Source organism: Capsicum annuum, chromosome 2, assembly GCF_002878395.1.
Source record: "Capsicum annuum cultivar UCD-10X-F1 chromosome 2, UCD10Xv1.1, whole genome shotgun sequence".
In the NCBI taxonomy this organism is placed as follows: Eukaryota; Viridiplantae; Streptophyta; class Magnoliopsida; order Solanales; family Solanaceae; genus Capsicum; species Capsicum annuum.
The window spans coordinates 96,898,741-96,919,353 of record NC_061112.1 but is presented as its reverse complement, the minus strand read 5'-3'; positions in this window follow the sequence as shown (position 1 = coordinate 96,919,353).

Here is a 20,613-nt window from a genome sequence, read left to right as displayed (position 1 = left end):
TCTTAGGATGAACAGCTTTTCAGATTCCCATCTCTTGTAAATCTAAAAGAGAATTTAAATTATCTTTTCCTTTGCCATCAATATTCAACAACGTCCAGAATAAGTTGTCGAAGAAGTTCTTTTCAACTTGCCTCGTATCAAGATTATGACGAATCGGACTATCTTTCCAGTAATCCAACTCAAAAAATATGCTCTTTTTGTTCCATAATTTTGCAACAAATTATCACCATCCTCTCATTTTATTTTACGAGATTTAACCAATGGACCTTTTTCAAATTTGTTTCTAACATTACCCAATTGTTCAAGAATCTCAATTCCCGTCAACCGTTTAGGTGTTACCTCTAACTCTGCAAGGCCATCGAATGCAACTTTATCTTTTCAAATCTTATGTCCACGAGTTAACCATCGCCTATGAGACATGAGATAATACTTTCTTCCATTTTTCAATCTTTTTGATTTAGTCTTGGTAAGACAACATGGACAACCATATCTAGTTTTCACACCATATCCTGATAAGTTACTTAGCGTTGGAAAATCACTTATTGTCCAAAGCAATGTCGCACGCATTTGAAACATGTGATTCTTTGATGCATCATAAGTAGCAACACCAATTCATAATTCTTTTAACTCATTAAATAAGGGTCGTAGATAGATATCAATATCATTGCCTGGTGCACGAGGACCATCAATTATAATTGATAATATCATATATGGTTGTTTCATGCACAACCACGGCGGCAAATTATATGGAATTAAGATAACTGGCCATGTGCTATGTGAGGTAGACATAGATTTAAATGGACTAAAGTCATCAGAAGCCAAACCAAGCCTTATATTTCGAGGATCCTGAGCAAAATTTGTATTTTCTTCATCAAATTTCCTCCAAACAACACTGTCAGCAAGATGTCGTGTTACCTCATCCCTAGTGCGACCTTCAGAATGCCATCTCATTTGAGTAGATATTTTGGCAGACATAAATAGTCTTTGAAGCCGTGGTATTAATGGAAAATATCTAAACACCTTTGTTGGAACTTTTGATGTATCTGAACTGTAATTAACTGATCCACCTTTGAAATTTTTATATCTGGGAGCCATGCAAACCTGACAATCCGTTCTATCTTTCGTTTCGTCCAAATAAATCATACAATCATTTGGACATGCATGTATTTTTTTGTATTCAAGTCCTAAATCTTTAATAATTTTCTTTGTATCATAAAAGGACTTGGGTAATGTTTCACCTTCAGGAAGCACATCTTTTAATAGCTCTAGCAACATGGAAAACAAATTATTACTCCACCTAATAAGACACTTTAAATATAATAGACGAACAAGGAATGAAAGTAGAGAATACTTACTACTAGGATATAATTCACGTTCAACTTCTTTCAATAAATTAAAAAATTCTTCAGTCTGCTTATCAAACCCTCTATTATATTGATTTGACCCACCAAATCCTTTACCACTATTTTCCATATCAGCAAAGCTCTATGTAGGAGGAATTCCAAAAACTTCATGTAACATGTCTTGCATTTTATCACCTTTATCTAACTGTGTCACAGATACTGAAGAAGATGATTGCTCACCATGATAAATCCAACTAGTATAACTAGTTAGAAATCCATCAACTACAATATGTTCAACAATCAAATCTTTTTTGACAAATTTCATATTACGACACTTTCGGCATTGATACAAGATTGAAGATGCATTTGGCCTATCTAATGATGTAAAATGAAGAAATTCTTTGGCTCCATTCTCATATAATGGATCAAGCCTATTCAATAAGTTTATCCAACTCTTATCTATTTAAGTGTATAACCTATACATGTAACAAAAAGAATCAACAAAATATGATTTTTTTTCTTGGTTAAAGCTGCCTATATTATTGTTGTAATGCCCCAAAATCTCATCCCGAAGTATCACACGGTGCTTAAGGCTACAAGTAGCCCCAAGCTAACCCTTTGAGCCTGTTACTACATATAATAACTTATCTCAAAATAAAATACATAAAACATTGGTACTGTCAAATCAAATTATAGGAAATACAAAGAAAATACTCGGTCCAAACAACCACAATACTGGAAATCTCAACATACTAAAAATCTGATAATCAGTCTGACAAAGCCTCTCCTACTCCATGACTAGAGAGCCAGCCATTGGGACAAGTCCCCAACTGACTCAATTGAACTGCAAGCAATAATATATCTACTAAAATACTAAAATGTCTGAAGATAGGTCCTCGAACCATGAGGACTCACCACTGTGGAGATGTAGACAAAGGTACTCAAAAATCACTGACGAGGCTGGGACTGAGCACGTGAACCTACATTATAAGACAATGTAGCACATAGACGTATATGTGGATCAACACTTGGAAATGTACTGAGTATATGGGGGTGTATGCGTTTACATAAAACAGTATCAATATTCTTTAATCAAATCATGCATGTAATTAGGAATGACTTACATAGCTTGAATAAGTCTAAAATGTAAAGCTCATAAATCATGTATAATGAAGCATATAACACAAATCTCGTGAGTCATTATACTTAACTTTAAAATCTCTACTCTCCTCTTATTCTCAATACTTGAAGGCTAAAGAAAATTTAAACAATGCTTTCAAACTCATACTTTTATCTCATGGAGAGTAAAACTTCTTTGAAACTCAAGGACTCAGGACTCTTTGAAACTTTAAGACTTGGTAACTCTGTGACTCTTGGAATTACAAAACTTTGGACACTCAGAAGTTTTTTCTAACAGACATAAATCGTGTGAGCTACATGGAGTCCAATATCTTGTACTCCTAAGGAAGAAACCTCATGTTGGGGAGAGGTTTCATACTCTTGCTAGGGAGTATAACCTAAACTCAGTGATCACTATCTTAGCCACGAGCCCATAAATCTCAGTCCTATGGTGGCACATAGTTCTGGGTATGAGACCTCAGAATCATACCCAACTCGGTGCTAAATACTACTCCTATACCCAGCTCAGAACTCTTAGGAAATACACCTCAAATAACTCAAGGGTCTATACTGAAGACCAAAATGCATTACTATTTGTTTTAATAGAATATCATTGTGGATTCCAACTCTATTAGGACCAAAAAGGTCAAATATTTCTCAATAATCTCAAAGTACTCAATTCATAGGTGCTTATAGAACAAAGTTCACAAAATTGCAATTCTCAAGTACGTCTTAGTGGACCATAGTTCAATCTCAAGTTATGACTCATCAAAATGCATACTAGAGATCATAAGGACTCATAAATCATATAGAAATCTTGAATCTCAGTATTATGCATTAAAATATCAACATACTCATGTATCTCAATTTCTAAAACATGGAAATTATCATAATCTCAAGAACAACAACAAAGGGTACAAACCCATACTTCAAATTTCATAAGAAAACAAGTGAAACCATATATTTTTGTAATTTAAAACAACTTTTAGGATGAAAGGAGTGTCCTTGTTCAAACCCCACATACCTTAAATTAGAAGCTTTGCATGAACTCTCACTTTTGGGACTCTATTCGTACTCTTGAATGAGGGTTCTTAAAGCCCTTGACTTGGGAACCTTGAATCTTGACTCAATTTAGAAAATCTATAGTGGATTCTTGAGATTTTTGTAAGAGGTTTTAGATACTTAGGGTTTTTGTTGAGAGAAAACTTGAGAAAAACTTCATAAAATGCTTGTAAATTACTTTAATTTGGTGTTTGTACGGTTTAAGAGGTTTGGAAAAAGTCCAAAGTGCCCTTTTTAACTTCTGTACGAAGTTGGAAAAATTAAACTGGGAACCTGATTTTATGGGCCACCGCGACGCGCCAATATCGCGGTGGCTCACTAGAAATTGACAAATGGGAATCTGGGAGTCACCGCGATACGGAGCCATCGCATTGTCCAACTGGGTGGGACTTGGAACTTCGGCGCGATGCATCACAATCGCGCTAGGCCACTATAAATTGACTATTGTGAAATTGGGGTCCTCCGCGACGCGCCACTATCGTGGAGTTCCACTGGAATTTGACAATTGTCAAATAGACCCTCTCCGTGATGCGCCAAGCACTCAAATGACCCTATTTTACGACTAGGACTTAAATTAGCCATAACTTCTTGCTCGGTTATCGGATTTGAGCGGATCTAATGTCGTTGGAAAGCTAATTAAATTTTCTATATGATAAAAAGACAAAATTAGGGAAATTCTGTATGGTTAAAATGATACTCACTTAGGAAGTCACTTCTTAACCTTCTCGAGGAGAAATTAAGCTTAGGAAAAATTCGGGGTATTACAATATCTCCCCCTTGGAAACATTCATCCACAAATGTCATAGTTAAGATAAGAGAATGGAGGAAATTGAGTATGTAAAGCTGGAAGAACTCGCTAAACTGACTCTATGTCTTTCTAAACTCTTAAATACTTTATAGAATGCATGAACTTAATAAGGGTAGATGCATAGCTGGAACTTTAGATTAGAATAGCTGAATTAGGGAAGAATATTACCATCGACTTGATCTAATCTCACGGAAAAGAGGTGAGGGTACTTGGCTCGCATGTCTGCTTCTGTCTCCCAATTAGCGCCCTCAACTGACTAGTTCCGCCACAAAACATAAACCAAGGAAACTTCTTTGTTCCTCAGTATACAAATCTGAAAATCTAGAATCTCAATAGAAATCTCATCAAATAAAAGACTATTTTGAATATCAGTACTCTCTGAAGGATCTACTACAATGAAAACACTGATATAATTTTTAAGCATGGAGACATGAAAAATAGGATGAACGTCTGACAACTCTATGGGCAACTCAACTTCATAGGCTACTTTACCAACACAACTCAAAACTCTATAGGGGCCAATATAACGGGGGCTAAGCTTCCCCTTTCTACCAAACCTCTTCACCCCTTTCATGGGTGAAATCTTCAAGTACACGAAATTACCCATCTCAAACTCAAGATCCCTTCTCCTCACATCAATGTATGACTTTTGATGACTCTGAGCTGTTTTCAACCTTTCTCTAATCAACTTCACCTTCTCCATAGCCTCAAATACTGCATTAGGTCCAACTAAAATAGCTTCACCCACTTCAAACCAACCTATGGGTGATCTACATTTCCTACCATACAAAGCCTCAAATGGTGCCATCTCGATGCTAGCATGGTAACTATTGTTATATGCAAACTCGATCAATGGTAAATACTCATCCCAACTACCTTTGAAGTCAAAAGAACATGTTCTCAACATATCCTCCAAAGTTTGGATGGTCCTTTCAGCCTGACCATCTGTCTGTGGATGAAAAGAGAAACTCAAATGAACTTGGGTACCAAGACCCTTCTGGAACTCCCTCCAAAATTAAGAAGTAAACTGAGTACCCTTATCCGAGATGATAGACATGGGAACTCCATGCAACCTAACCAACTCTCGAATATATAATCTAGCATAATCCACAGCTGTATAGGATGTATGTATAGGTGAGAAATGCACTGACTTAGTCAGCCTGTCTACAACAACCCAAATAGAATCATGATGATGCCGCGAAAGAGGTAAACCAGTCATAAAATCCATATTCACCCCTTCCCACTTCCAAGTGAGAATTCCAAACTCTTGCATCACACCACCAGGTCTTTGGTGCTCTATCTTAACCTATTGGCATATTGCGTACTTCTCTACAAACTCAGTTATATCCTTCTTTACACTATTCCAACAGTAGATTTCTTGCAAATCGCGGTATATCTTGGTAGCGCCAGGATGAATAGAACATCGCGCGCCATATGCTTCAGTCATAATTCTCTGCCTCAGATCATCAACACAAGGAACACACAATCTATCCTGCAACCTCAACACCCCATCTTTCCCTTGGGAGAAAACTTCTATTTTTTGGTCCTTAACTGACTCCTTCAGTCTGACCAAATTGGCATCTAAGTCTTGTTTCTCCTTCACTTCCAAAACTAAAGAGGATTCAGAATTACTCTGCACTAAAATACTACCCTCAGTAGAATCAAGCAACCTAACACCCAATCTATCCAGACAATGCATATCACGAGTTAACTCTTTCTTACCTTTCTTTACATGAGTAACACTGCCTATAGATAACCTACTAAGGGTGTCTGCCACTACATTGGCCTTGTCCGGATGGTACAATACGCTCATATTATAATCTTTTAGCAACTCTAACCATCTTCTCTGGCGAAGATTTAACTCCCTCTGAGAAAATACATACTGCAAGCTTTTGTGGTCTGTAAACACATCAACATGAATACCATACAGATAGTATCTCCAGATTTTCAAAGCAAAAACCATAACAGCTAATTCAAGATCATGGGTTGAGTAGTTCTTTTCATGTGGCTTCAACTGTCTAGAGGCAGAGGCTATAACTACACAACCCAAACCAACTCTAGAGGCATCACAATATACCATAAAACTATCTATACCATCAGGCAAAGTCAACACAGGGGCTGAAGTAAGTCGAGTCTTCAACTCTTGAAACTCTTCTTACAGGAATCTGACCACTAGAACTTAACTTTCTTTTGGGTCAAACGGGTCATGGGGGATGCAATAGAAGAGAAACCTTTAATAAAATGGTGGTAGTAGCCAGCTAGACCCAAGAAACTTCTAATGTCAGATGGAGAGATAGGTCTAGACTAATTTCTTACAGTTTTTGTCTTTTGGGAATCAACTCTAATGCCTTTAACTGAAATGATATGACCCAGAAAGGCTACTGATCTTAGCCAAAATTCACACTTGTTGAATTTGGCGAACAACTGGTGATCTCTAAGAGTTTGCAAAACAATTCTAAAATGATCTGCATGGTCGTTCCCAGTACGGGAGTACATAAGGATATCATCTATAAAAACAATGACAAACATAACAATATATTGCTTAAACACTCAATTCATGAGGTTCGTAAAGGCTGTTGGGGCATTGGTTAGCCCGAAAGATATGACTAAAAACTCAAAATGACCATAACGGGTTTGGAAGGTTGTCTTTAGAATATCACATTCCCTTACTTTAAGCTGGTGATAGCCGAATCTAAGGTCTATCTTGGAGAAACAACTTGCACCTTACAACTGATCAAATAGGTCATCAATTCTCGAAAGAGGATACTTATTCTTGACTGTGACCTTGTTAAGCTGATGAAAGTCAATGCACATACATAAAGAACCATCTTTATTTCGCACGAAAAGAATAGGTGTGCCCCAAGAAGAGACACTGGGCCTTATGAAACCTTTATCTAAAATATCTTTGAGTTACTCTTTTGTAATACCCTGTATTTTCATGCTAGAATTCTAACCGTCGTTCCTGTACATCTAAGCTTTAATCCAAGTGATTCTCACATGAATATAAGTTATATTATCATTATCCTAGTATAAGGAGTATTTTAGAGGTGGAAAATCTTTATAGCAATGACCTAGAATAAAGTTGAGCTAAGACTAATTGATTCATCCAAAGTTTGACATTCGATTCTACAAGGGTCAAATTCAAACGTGAATATCTCTTAATATACATGGAATTTTTCATCCCAAGACCTATCAAATTGTATATAATTGAATTATCTTTCCAATGATACTAATTTCATCAAAATCCAACACCCGAGCAAGGAGTTATGGCTTTGTGAAGTAGAGTATGTCACCTAACCAATTGCACATGGCTACTGGAATAGGTGTGTGATAAGCAATGAGGTGCATAGTTAAATATGTGCGATAAGCAATGCAGAGCATACTTAAATGTGTGCGATAAGCAATGCGGCGCATACTTAAATATGTGCGATAAGCAATGCGCCGCATACCTCACTTCCAAGTGCCAAAAACACCCCTATATATGTCTATAACATGGGATTAAACTCCCATAACACCAAAATAAGTTTACTTTCTCTCAAAATCACCAAGAACATTCATTAGGGTTTCAACCTAAAATTCAAATATCTCAAGATTCAACCATGAGTTTTCAATAATTCTTCGAGATTCGAAATCCCCATTCTGAGGGCTACAAGAAACACGCATTATTTTCACGAATAGAGTCCCAAGGTCAAGAGTTCATTCAAAGCTTCAACTTTAAGGTATGTAGGGTTTTTCAACAAAAACATCCTTTCGTTCTTGTGCCCAAAATTTGTATTATTTTACAAGGATATGTGATTTTACATGCTTTGATATGAATTTGAGATAGAAACTATTATCCTACGTTCTTGTTCAAAAGATTATTATATTTTTATGATGTCTTGAAGATAAATTCTTTGAGCTTTGATGTTAATATCATGTTTGAATTTGAATCTCCAGATTTTCATATGAATTATACATGTTTGCTATATAAAGTGTGAATCTTGAAATATTTTGCTCAAGTATTGATATATGGGTTTAAAACCCTATTTGAGACTTATGATTTTTATGAAAGTAATGTGTTATGAACACCTTGAGATTTGAATGATTTGACCTTTTGGACTTGAAAGAGTTATTTTTGAACTCGAATGAGAAAAGAAATACACATTTTGATTTATTATGAAAAAGGGGTAGCATAATGGCTCCCGTTGTGAATTGCTGAATTATTTTATGGTGGATTTTCTTTGAAAAGATCTGAGCTAAGTCCGGGAGTAGTCTTTAGCACGAGTGGGAGGTATAGCTATGTTGGTACTTTCCTAGAACTGCGTGCCCCCGTAGAAGCCAAAATTAAAGCTGATTATATATAGTGATCACTAGTTTTTAGATTTGATACTTATAGTCCTACTCTGATGGCAAAGATAGGACGGCTCTCCCCAACGTGGATTGTACGTTGGACTCCATGTGGCTCACATAGTTTATGTCTGTTATGAGATCTCCCAATGTGTGTGTGTATTCTCCTATCTAATATAAAAAGTCTTATTCTTCTATCTGAGATGAAAACATATTTATTTAAAAGACTGAGTTTGAGAAAGTCATTATTTTCAAAAAATTTAATAAACATACATTCCAAAGAGAATTGTTATGAGTTTTGATTGCTTTGATGATTTGGAATCGAGATAGAAGTGAATTGAGATTTATTATGATGACTCACATATTTCACCCGATATATTTTACTCTCTTATGATTCTGATAATTTTAATTTGAGCTAAGTGAGTCATCTATATCAGTATGCATAAATTTATAAACTGTGATAATTTTAAGATATTATTGTATATATGCATTGCACCCCCATATGCTCGGTACGTTTCCATGGTACTGACCCACATATTCATATATGGGCTACATTTTCTCGGAATATAGGTACAAGGTATAGTTGCACCTTCAGATCCAGTTAATTCGTGGTATCCAGTCAGCAGATGATGAGTCCTTTTGATTCAAGGGCTTGGGTTAGTTATGCAGAGTTTATAGTGTTGTATTTTCTTTATTCAGTCATATTGAGTTGGGGTAGTCGGGAGTCATGATCCGGCTACCTACAGTCAGTACTAGTAGAGGCTTCATAGACAGTCAGTAGAAGTTGATATATTCCATTTCAGTTTTGGTTGTAAAATCAGAGTTATAATCTTGTAAATTTAGTTTTGTATCTATCATATTCAGAAAAAAGTTATTTTCCATAGATTTGTATAGATTTATACTTTTTGTTCAGTTGCTTATGAGTTATGCCAATAGAAGGGTTAGCTTGGGGTCACTTGTGATCCTAAGTATCATGTGACGTCTCGGGACCCGATTTCGGGGCATTACAAACTTAGTATCAGAGCACAAATTTCAAGTTTCCTATGGTGTCTATGAAGTCGTGTCTAGTAGAGTCTTGCGGAACGGTATGGAGACGTCTGTACTTTTCTTCGAGAGGCTATAGGGCATTTAGGAATTGTCTCCATTCTTTTAAGTCTTAAATCGTGCTATAGAAAAGTTCTCCAAGAAACTTATACGGATTCTCATCTTACTCTAGTCAGGCCATCTCTGCCTTATTTCTAAGGTATCAGAAACAGTTGAGCTTTATTCTCCATAGATAGTTATGGGACTGTATGAGAGCTAGAAAGTATCCTGTCAGTACTTTTGAGTTCCAAAAAACTGAAGTGCTTTATCAAGGCTGTAGAAATCGTGCACAAAACCTGAGTCTGATGTTCTTTCAAATTTCTCCTCATAATCCATAATGATAATCTATACTTCTCTATCTATGTTCTTGAAGTAACATGTTCGGCAAGTTCCAGTTCCTCCCCAGAGAATGCTTTTATAATTGCTAGCAGAAGTTTCAGAAGTTTTATAAAGTGGCTTGAGAGGAGCCTTCTAGTGTGTTATAAGTCCTTCAAATTTAAGTTATGCCCTCGTTCTTATGAGTTATTTAATTAAGATAGAGTAAGGTGTATTCTTAGATCGTTGAATGTTATGTGTCAAGTTTCTATGTATTCTTAGATCGTTGAATGTTGTGTGTCAAGTTTCTATCTCTTGTATTATGTAATCTTGTTATCGTTATGTTTGTGAAAAATCAAAGTCTAGTGAAGCCGTGTGAGGCCTATTTCGATTCACTAGCATAGTTGCTTTGTTATTCATATAATTTTCTTAATCAAAACACAAAACCAAAGTCTAGTGAAGTCGTGTGAGGCCTATTTTGATTCACTAGCAACTTATTGTTTATCTTGTTGTTCTGGTGTTAGTTGAAAGTGTGGGTTTCTGGGTAGTGACAGAAGTAGTAACGTTTAGTTGAAAGTATTGTGTTAGTTGTAGGTTTAGAAGTTAAGTGGCAGGAATTGTGGTAAGGGTGATTTATTGAATATGTATAGCTGAATTTTTTCTTATGATTGAATTAGTAATGAAGTGATATACCCTTGTTTGTTAGTTTAGTGAAGTTAGAGAAGGAGATTATTAGTTAAGGTGGATTGTTGTTTGCTTGAAGTATGAAAAGAGTTATTGATGGAATTTGTTGTGCTAGGAAAGTATAGGTTTTGATGAAAGTACTTAGTGGTTGAGTATTGTTACTTTAGGATTTCCTGAGATTTCAAGAGGAAGTTTAGTTGAAATTTATAGAGCTATGAAAGTAATTTCGGTGTGAAGATGGGTAAATAGTAATAATGTGAAGAAGGAGGATATGTTAACAGATTATGAATAAGATATGCTATATGATTATGATCGATTTTCATTGTGTACTAGTTTATCTTAATGTTGTGTTCTATAGTTTTAAAGTGAGAATTATGTGTTAGATTGGGTTGTAAATCATGTTTAGCACGAGACATTAAGTTTTAACAGTTGAGGGTTCGGTTATTGATTCTAGTTATATGGAGGTGATCTAGTAGGCCTGAACAGTGTATGTAAGAGTGTAAGATCATGTGTTCGTAATTAAGTATGATGTAGAGGTGTGCCCAAGATGCTATAGGGCTGCATTATTTTTCAAGGATTATTGCATATTGTGTGGTTAGTAGTAACATTGAGTTGCTACGTGGAGAAAGGCTAGTTAGATAATTTATGATGTTCTTGATAGTTAAGTTAAGGAGTTATGATTGAAGATGTTGAGCCTTTTTAGTGTGATTATTATTCTCATGGTTTGGGGAAAAAATATAAGAATAGAGGTGTGATCTTGGTAGGTTATGATTATGTGATTAGAGATGTAGGTATGATTGCAAATGAGAGTGTAAGTCTTTGATGATGATTATTGAAGCTAGAAAGTTAAGGATGACATATGGATGGGTTGTTCAAGAATAAAGTTGGTAAGTTCGAAAGAAGTTTATTCTTGTGAGTTTAGCATTTATTTGTAGATCTTAGAATGATGAAATTATGGCTTAATCTCGAGAATATGTGGAGTATGCCTTTAGGGGTATTTGCCTTAAAGTTATATGTGGTTTTAATGATAGGCTTGAATGTCATGTTGGGTGTAAGATGATGTATGCAATATGCACTATTGAATCCATATCAAGAGTTTTAAATTAGTCATTGAAGTGGTAAGGCATGTTATGCTTAGGGTGTGAGCTCTAAGAAGATATAAAATATCGAACCTTATGGTTTAGACTAGTATTGTGGTTTGGCATGTTGTATCTTGTGATTTAGTGTTAGGCTTGATCATGTTGAGAGAACTTAGTTTAGTTTAGACTTTAGTAGAAAGATTTTGCAGTGCCAATATGAGAATTATAAGTTGAATCAAATAAGTATGGTATTTAAGGGGAATAGTAAAGTTGAGAGAGCATTTGAGAAGTGATGCTAAGCTTGAAAGTAAGAAGTTGCGTTGCCTACGGCCTATCAATCCTATCCTAGTTTATGAGTTATATAATTATATTCCATGCAATAGAGTTATATCAATGTTGTAATTCCTTAATCAAATGTCTTATTCAGAGCATGCCCAAAATTCTTTGCTCCCTAATGTCAATAGAATTTCGTAGAAAAGTGCTGAAGAAATACTCCATTTGAGTATGGGTAGTCAGTATGATCCAGTCCATATAGCCTGTAATCTAGTTTAGCAAACAAGGAGATAAGCTCCTATAGATTCTTGATTTTCCAGCTAGTCTTACTATCCGCAGTCTTATACGTATGTACATTCCAAGAGGCAATGTGTTTGTGTCCAATTAAATTATGAATTCAGCTCAGTTCATGCATCAGTTTCAGTTTCAGATATTAAGTCAAGATTCAGTTCGTAAGTATCCTGTGTAGTATCACAGTCTCTTCCTAGTATTTTCATCAAATTATTATCATTCGGTGACGAACGATCCTAAGAGGGGGATGTTGTAATACCCTAAGTTTTCATATCGTAAACCTCTCATCCTTTCTCATGAGATTAGATCCAGTGCAAAGTAATGGTTACTCATAAGTTGACACTCTCATTTCTATCTTAGCCATATAGTTATTTTTCTTGAGGATTCATGCACTTGCAGACCAGTTCAGTAGCTCATTATTCTTGAGATCCAGTGATTCAATTCTATCAGTTACACATGATAGCTTGAAGACTAATATTCCTCTGTTTTTCAGGTTAATTATCCAAATTTGGGGATGAATGTTCCCAAGGGGGAGATAATGTAATACCCCGTATTTTTGTGCTAGAATTCTAATCATCGTTCCTGCGCGTCTAAGCTCTAATCCAAGTGATTCTCACATGAATACAAGTTGCATGATCATCATCCTATTCTATGGAGTAGTGTAAAGGTGGAAAATGTTTATAGCAATGACCTAGAACAAGGTTGAGCTAAGACCAATTGATTCATCCAAAATTTGACATTCGATTCTACAAGGGTCAACTTCAAACATGAATATCTCTTAATATACATGGAATTTTTCAACCTAAGACATATCAAATTATAGATAATTGAATTATCTTTCAAACGATACCAATTTCATCAAAATCTGACACCCGAGCAAGGAGTTATGGCTTTGCGAAGTAGAGTGTGTTGCCTAACCAATTGCACATGGCTACTGGAATAGGTGTGCGATAAGCAATGCAGCGCATACTTAAATATGTGCGATAAGAAATGCGGCACAGACTTAAATGTGTGCGATAAGCAATGCGCCGCATACCTCACTTCCAAGTGCCTAAAACACCCCTATATATGTCTATAACACGAGATTAAACTCCCATAATACCAAAATAAGTTTACTTTCTCTCAAAATCACCAAGAACATTCATTAGGATTTCAACCCAAAAATTTAAATATCTCAAGATTCAACCATGAGTTTTCAATAATTCTTCGAGATTCGGAATCCCCATTCCGAGGGCTACAAAAAACACTCATTATTTTCATGAATAGAGTCCCAAGGTCAAGAGTTCATTCAAAGCTTCAACTTTAAGGTATGTGGGGATTTTTCAACAAAAACATCCTTTCGTTCTTGTGCCCAAAATTTGTATTATTTTACAAAGATATATGATTTTACATGCTTTGATATGAATTTGAGATAGAAACTATTAGCCTATGTTCTTGTTCAAAAGACTATTATATTTTTATTATGTCTTGAAGATAAATTCCTTGAGTTTTGATGTTAATATCATGTTTGAAGTTGAATCTCCAGATTTTCATATGAATTATACATGTTTGCTACATAAAGTGTGAATCTTGAAATATTTTGCTCAAGTATTGATACATAGGTTTTGAACCCTATTTGAGAATTATGATTTTTGTGAAAGTAATGTGTTATGCACACCTTGAGATTTGAATGATTTGACCTTTTGGTCTTGAAATAATTATTTTTGAACTCGAATGAGAAGAAATCTACATTTTGATTTATTATGAACAGGGGGTAGCATGATGGCTCCCGTTGTGAATTGCTGAATTATTTTGTGGTGGATTTTTTTTGAAAAGATCTGAGCTAAGTCCGAGAGTAATCTTTAGCACCGAGTGGGAAACATAGCTGTGTTGGTACTTTCTTAGAACTACGTGCCCCCGTAGGAGCAGGAATTGAGGCTGATTATATATAGTGATCACTAGTTTTTGGATTTGATACTTATAGTCCTACTCCGATGGCAAAGATAGGATGGCTCTCCCCAACGTGGGTTGTTCGTTGGAATCCATGTGGCTCACATGGTTTATTTTGGTTATGAGATCTCCCCATGTGTGTGTGTATTCTCCTATCTAATATGAAAAGTCTTATTCTTCTATCTGAGATGAAAACATATTTGTTTGAAAGACTGAGTTTGGGAAAGTCATTGTTTTCAAAAAAATTTAATGAACATATATTCCAAAGAGAATTGTTATGAGATTTGATTGCTTTGATGATTTGGAATCGAGGTGGAAGTGAATTGAGATTTCTTATGATGACTCACATGTTTCACCCGAAATATTTTACTCTATTATGATTATGATGATTTTAATTCGAGCTAAGTGAGTCATCTATATCAGCAAGCATAATTTTAGAAACTGTGATGATATTAAGATATTATTTTATATATGAATTGCACCCCCATATGCTCGGTACTTTTCCATGGTACTGACCTACATATTTGTATGTGGGCTACATTTCTTGGAATGTAGGTACAAGGTATAGTTGCACCTTCAGATCCAGTCAGTTCATGGTATCCAGTCAGCAGGTGATGAGTCATTTTGATTCAAGGGCTTGGGTTAGTTATGCAGAGTTTATAGTGTTGTATTTTCTTTATTCAGTCGTATTGAGTTGGGGTAGTCGGGAGTCATGACGTGGCTACCTACAGTCAGTACTAGTAGAGGCTTCATAGACAGTCAGTAGAAGTTGATATATTCCATTTCAGTTTTGGTTGTAAAACCAAAGTTGTAGTCTTGTAAATATAGTTTTGTATCTATCATATTTAGAAAAGAGTTATTTTTTTGCAGATTTGTATAGATTTATACATTTTGTTCAGTTGCTTATGAGTTATGCCAGTAGAAGGGTTAGGTTGGGGTCAGTTGTGATCCTAAGCACCGTGTGACGTCTCGGGACCCAATTTTGGGGCGTTACATCTTTCAACTCCTTAAGCTCTACAGGTTCCATATGGTATAGCGAAATAGAAATTGGCTGAGTGTCAGAAAGAAGTTCAATCCCAAATTCTATCTCTCTATCGAGAGGTACCCCTGGGAGATCTTCCGGAAAAATATTAGAAAACTCTTTAACAATATTGACTGACTGAATAGTTAGCACCTTGAAGTTAGTGTCTTTGACTCTAACTAGGTGATAGAGGCAACCTTTGGATATTAGCTTTCTAACTTTGAGATAAGAGATAAAATGACTCTTAGGAGATACCGAACTCCCGGACCACTCAAAAACTGGTTCATCAGGGAACTAAAACTTGACCACGCAGGTACTACAATCTATAGATGAATAACAAGAATGAAGCCAATCTATACCCAGAATAAAGTCGAAATCCACCATGTCCAACTCTAGTAAATCAATAAATATGAATCTATATAGAACAGTAATAGGACAATCTCTATACACTTGTTTAGCAACAACCGACTCCCCTACTGGTGTGGAAACTAGGAAAGGCTCAGGAATCTTCTCAGGACTCATTTTGAAATTCATAGCTACTAATGAGGTCACATAAGAAAAACTTGACCCGGGGTCCAACAATACAAAAATATCAAAGCAAAAGACACGGAACATACCACTAACAACATCGGGGGAATCCTTCTGCTCCTGACGGGATAGTAAGGAATAGAATCTGTTCTAGCACTGACCGCCAGTAGTGCTAGATGAAGTACCTTAAGTAGGGGTGGAATGAGCTACAGAAGCTTGTGCACTAGTAGTCTGTGTCTTGGGTCGGGCATCTCTGTTCCCCTGCCTAGCATGCGGACAATCTCTAAGTCTGTGGCCCAGCTTGCCATAACCAAAACAACCCCTCTAGTCTGCTAAACACTCACCGGGATGATCCCTACCGCACTTAGCACATGGAGGATAGCGGGGTCTGTTACTTACACTGTTCTAGGACCAGGACATAGAAGACACGTTCCCTTGCTCCTGCCTGACTCTAGGAGCGGGAGCACTAGCTGATGAAGGCGCTGACATAGATAAACGACTCTAAAATTATGGGCGGTTCCCTCCATAGGACCTTGCCTGACTATACTCATATTGCTCAGATCTAGCCCTCTTGTTACCCCTCACTCTATCTCTCTCCCTTATCTTGTCTGCCTCTATCTGCTATGCATATATCATCAACCTAAGCAGATCCATATCCCTATTCAGCATCGTAGTCCTACACTCTTTCAGTACTAAACCAGAAACACCTGTTACGAACTTGCTCATAATAGATCGGGGTCAGAAATCAAATCAGGAGCATACTTGGCTAACTGGTTGAACTTCAAGCAGTACTCTTTAATAGTCATGGAGCCCTGCCTTAAGTTCATAAATTCTTCAATCTTCGCTTCTTTCATCTTAAGCGGGAAGAACTTGTCCAAGAATGCATCTTGGAACACCTGCCAAGTTAGAGGAGTAGCATCCTCACCTCTACCCTTCCTCTACGATACAACCCAATCATAAGTAATGTCTTTCAACCTGTAAGATGTCAGCTCAACACTTTCTTCCTCAGAAATATGCATCACTTGTGTGATCTTTCTCACCTCCTCAAGGTATAACTCTGGGTCTTCACCTTCCTTAGACCCATAAAACTCTGGCGGATTCATCCGCATGAAATCATGAATCCTAGCAGCAGCTAAATTACCTCTTTGCTAATTTCGAATTACGGCCTGGTTATTGGCTTGAACATTATCGGTGACTACTTGGGCTAACGCCTGAAAGGCCACCCAAAACTCAGCATAAGACACAGTCTCGTTCATGGGATCGACAGACTGGGCTTGCTCATTATTGATTCTGCGGGCGTTCGCTCTTCGGGGAGGCATTTTCTAAAATAGGAGAGCACGAATTATTAGATGAGGGGGACAACTGTAGGTACGATAGAATCTGAAAGAAAGAAATAACTTTTTCCTAAAACGTCTTGTAGTCTCTTTCTCATAGATGTGGCGCGCTATACACCGATGATCAAGACTCTACTTAACACGGCTTGTCAGACTCCCTAGGACTCCTTAAACCTTAGGCTTTGATATCAAGTTTGTAACGCCCCAAGATCTCATCCTGAAGCATCACACGGTGGTTAAGGCTACAAGTAGACCCAAGCTAAGCCTTTGAGCCTGTTACTACATATAATAACTTATCTCAAAATAAAATGAATAAAACACTGGTACTGTCATATCAAATGATAGGAAATATGAAGAAAATACTTGGTCCAAACAACCACAATATTGGAAATCTCAACATACTAATAATTTGATAACTAGTCTGACAAAGCCTCTACTACTCCGTGACTAGAGAGCCATTGGGACAGGTCCCCAACTGACTCAAACTGAACTGGAAGCAATAATATATCTATTAAAATACTAAAATATCTGAAGATAGGTCCTCGAACCATGAGGACTCACCACTGTGGAGATGCAGACAAAGGTACTTGAAAATCACTGACGAGGTTGGGACTAAGCACCTGAACCTACATTATAAGACAATGAAGCACATAGACGTATATGTGGATCAACACTTGGGAATGTACTAAGTATATGGGGGTGTAGGTGTTTACATAAAACAATATCAATATTCTTTAATCAAATCATGTATGCAATTAGGAATGACTCACATAGCTTGAATAAGTCTAAAATGTAAAGCTCATAAATCATATATAATGAAGCATGTAACACAAATTTCGTGAGTCATTATACTTAACTTTAAAATCTCTACTCTCCTCTTATTCTGAATACTTGAAAGTTAAAGGAACTTTAAATAATGCTTTCAAACTCATACTTTTATCTCATGGAGAGTAAAACTTTTTTGAAACTCAAGGACTCAGGACTCTTTGAAACTTTAAGACTTGGGAACTCTGTGACTCTTAAAATTACATAACTTTGGATACTCGGGAGTTTCTTCTAACCGACATAAACCATGTGAGCTGCATGGAGTCCAACGTCTTGTCCTCCTAAGGAAGAAACCTCACATTGGGGAGAGGCTTCATACTCTTACCAGAGAGTATAACCTCAACTCAGTGATCACTATCTCGGCCTCAGGCTCATAAATCTCAATCCTAAGGTGGCACATAGTTCTAGGGTATGAGACCTCAAAATCATACCCAACTCGGTGCTAAATACTACTCCCATACTCAGCTCAGAACTCTTAGAAAATACACCTCAAATAACTTGAGGGTCTATATTGAAGACCAAAATATATTACTATTTGTTTTAATAGAACATCATTGTGGATTCCAACTCTATTAGGACCAAAAAGGTCAAATATTTCTCAATAATCTCAAAGTACTGAATTCATAGGTGCTTATAGCACAGAAGTTCATAAAATTGCAATTCTCAAGTAGTTCTTAGTGGCCCATAGTTCAATCTCAAGTTATGACTTATCAAAATGCATACTAGAGATCATAAGGACTCATAAATCATATAGAAATCTGAAATTTCAGCATTATGCATTAAAATCTCAACATACTCATGTATCTCAATTTCTAAAACATGAAAATTATCATAATTTCAGGAACAACAACAAAGGGTACAAAAACATACTTCAACTTTTATAAGAAACATATGAAACCATATATTCTTGTAATTTAAAACAACTTTTGGGCACAAGGACGAAAGGAGTGTCCTTGTTCAAACCCCACATACCTTGAATTAGAAGCTTTGGATGAACTCTCGCTTTTGGGACTCTATTCGTACTCTTGAATGATGGTTCTTGAGGCCCTTAACTTGGGAACCTTGAATCTTGACTCAATTTAGAAAATCTATGGTGGATTCTTGAGATTTTTGGAAGAGGTTTTGGATACTTAGGGTTTTTGTTGAGAGAAAACTTGAGAAAAACTTCATAGAATGCTTGTAAATGACTTTAATTTGGTGTTTGTACGATTTTAAGAGGCTTGGAAAAAGTTCAAAGTGCCCTTTTTAACTTCTGTACGAAGTTGGAAAAATTGAACTGGGAACCCAATTTTATGGGCCACCGCAATGCGCCACTATCACGATGGCTCACTGGAAATTGACAAATGGGAATCTGGGAGTCACCGCGATGCAGAGCCATCGCGTTGTCCAACTGGTTGGGACCTGAAACTTCAGCGCGACGCATCACAATCACGCTAGGTCACTGGAAATTGACTATTGAGAAATTGGGGTCCTCCACGAAGCGCCACTATTGCGGAGTTCCATTGGAATTTGACAATTGCAAATAGACCCTCTCCGCGATGCACCAAGCACTAAAATAACGTTGTTTTACGACTAGGACTTAAATTAGCCATAACTTTTTGCCCGGTTATCAGATTTGGGCGGATCTAATATCATTGGAAAGCTAATTAAATTTTTCACATGATAAAAAATCAAAATTAGGGAAATTCTATGTGGTTAAAATGATACTCACTTAGGACCTTAACCTTCTCGAGGAGAAATTAAGCTTAGAAAAAATTTCGGGTATTACAATTGTTTTAGGCTAAAAAAGTTGTACATGTTCACGTCTAAGAACTAAAAAAATACTTTTCAAAATTCTACACAACAAAGAATTAGACCTCCATAATATCAAACGAAATAAAAAGCACATATTAACTTGCAAGTCAATGTTCTTCTAATAGTGTTGCCTTTGTTGTATACTCAAAACTGCAAATCACTAACAAACGTTCTATAAATATATAAAATAGATGACGATTATTCATATGGAACTGAATAATCTGTGAAAACGACATAAGAAGTACTTCAAAATTTTTAAATCTTATTCTAAAGAACAAATTGTGTAACTATCTATCTGCATGTCACTAAATTAATTTTCTGTAACAATCTCAATTTCATCAATAGATTGGTAACAAATCTCAGATTATTAAAGACTTATATTAGAGTACGTAATAGATTCGCTTCAATCACAGACAAAAGAGCTTTGGAGAAAATAGTAAAGATTATGTAGGAAACTGCAGTTATACTTGATAAAAGAAATTGAAAAAGTTGAAATTGAAAGGAGGGAAGCCCTAAAACCTGATCTGAAAGGAGGAAAACCCAAAATCTTACTGCTAATTTATTTTTTTCCTCCACATCTGCAATACTTCTATTTTTATCGCGCCACATCTGCATAATTTCATATTTTTATAACTTTGATGTGTGAAAAAAATGTATGAGAGAGTGGATTCGACTAATTTTAACACAAATGGACTGAATTTGAGATAAAAAATGAGCCAAATTGAGCCGATTAACAACATTTGGTTCTTGTCTATGGTGAGACTCAAATGGGTCTTCTCGTGCTTTACTAAAAAAAATT